Source organism: Bison bison, unplaced genomic scaffold (genome assembly GCF_000754665.1).
Source record: "Bison bison bison isolate TAMUID 2011002044 unplaced genomic scaffold, Bison_UMD1.0 scf7180017864518, whole genome shotgun sequence".
NCBI classification, from domain to species: Eukaryota; Metazoa; Chordata; class Mammalia; order Artiodactyla; family Bovidae; genus Bison; species Bison bison.
The window spans coordinates 79471-81385 of NW_011495071.1; the positions used below are offsets into that span (position 1 = coordinate 79471).

General features: G+C 41.7%; 1 protein-coding gene across 1 annotated transcript in view; it reads right to left on the reverse strand.

Annotated features, from left to right (window-relative positions):
- The window catches only part of ARHGAP6 (Rho GTPase activating protein 6), a gene marked incomplete at its 3' end in the record, with an annotated part of 105238 nt that overhangs the window by 76634 nt on the left and 26689 nt on the right, over positions 1-1915 (reverse strand). The gene's annotated exons all lie outside the window — the stretch shown is intronic.

The following is a 1915-nucleotide window of genomic DNA, read 5'->3' on the forward strand; positions in this document are numbered from 1 at the left end:
GCAGATGATTCTTGTCAACATGTAGGTTTTTGGGCTCTAAGGCAGATTCAGGGAATTAGGGTCACAAGGAACAGGGCCCAAGTACCTTCGCCATAAACCAGAATCCTCAGGAGATTCTCATCTTTGCACAATAAAGATTGGGACCCACTGGGATGGCAGTAAAGACTTGGATTCATATGGTTATGAGCTCTTTGGCATGATTCAGAACATCTCTAAGCCTCAGTTTTCTCATAAATAAGATGGAGCAAAGAATAAGACTTACTCCCAGGTTTGTAGTGATGGTATGAGACAATGCAAGTGAATTGTTTGCTGAGTGCGTATGAGTTCCCAGCAAGCCCTAAATACATGGTAATTAAAGTTATAATTGGACTTCACTGGTGGCTCAGATGGTAAAGAATCTGCCTGCCATGCAGGAGACCGGAGTTCGGTTGCTGGGTTAGGAAGGTCCCCTAGAGAAGGGAATGGCAACCCACTTGACTATCCTTGCCTGAAAAATTCCATGGACAGAGGAGCCTGAAGGGGTACAGTCCATGGGGTCACAAAGAGTCAGACTGGACCGAGTGACTAAGCATGTTTACACACAGACAAATTTATAATTAATTTTAACCATCATTCCTCTAAATTGGCCTCCCTTTCAAAAACTTAGCAGTTTTAGTGATACCAATAACTCTTAAGAAATGTGTGTTGAATTCATGAATAAACGGTTCCACTATGAGTAAGATGGAGGAGGGCATGGCAACCAACTCCATATTCTTGCCTGAAGAATCCCATGGACAGAGGAGCCTGGTGGGCTACAGGCCATAGTGTTGCATAGAGCTGGACACGACTGAATCGACTTAGCATGCTCGCATGCACAGCTGGACTGTGATTCCACATAGGTGAGAAGCAGAAGGAAAGACCAGATCAGTAAGTTAAGGGTGGGAAAACCGGCATGCCATTTAAATAAACCATGCCAGGGGCTGAATTTCTTTTGTCTTCTACTGTGGCCACCTGTCATTTACTAATAATTAATACTTGCTGAAGTATGGCATAAGTTTAAATACCAGGCTCACAACCCACATTTCTGAAAAGGGCTGCCTAGTTCTTTATAACTCCAAAATAAACACATCTCCAATGACAAGGAATCCCTTCCTCATGAGTTTCCGGGCAAAGTTGAGGGTATTTGCATAGCTGTTACACTCCTGTTTGGACTCTTCAAAGAGGTTATTCCTTTATGAACTCAACAAATAACTTTTGCTAATTCTTCTTCTCTTGATTCTTCAAGCACTCCTTCTCAACAGATCTTTAGGAATATTTAATACTTCTATATCTCGCTTAATTTTTTGTATTATTTATATATTCTGCTTTTTTTTCAAAAGCAGAAACTTTAGAAAATTCTGAACATTTGGTTGGTATAACAGTGCATTTTTACTTTTTGCCTTAGTATATAAGCTATTGATTGCTAGTACAAGAGGTGCCAAAATATGTTAGAGTAACATGATGGAAAAATGGACTTCACTCATTCAACAAATATTAACGAGCACCTTTGATAAGCCAGGCACCGTTCTAGATACTGTGGATTCATTGGGGAACAAAACAAAGAGCTCTCCTCTCAAGGAGTGTCCAGGCCAGTGGAGGAAACTGATGAGAAATAAACATAATCAATGAGTCGATTACATAGCAAGTAATAAAGTGATAAGCTCCAAAGAAAAAGAGAAGGTAGAGGAAAGTGAGGGGCATCAGGAGTGTTGGGAAGGTTTCCAGGGCAACCTTACTGAGAAGGTGATATTTGAACTAACTCTTATGGAGGTGAGGTAATGAGCCAGGCAGATTTCAGGAGATGAGCATCCCAGACAAGTATGAGTTGACACAGGGGCAGCTTGGGGCTGTGGCTAAAAGCAAAGGTTGGCAAGCTTGGCTGCCTGGGCTTGAGTCC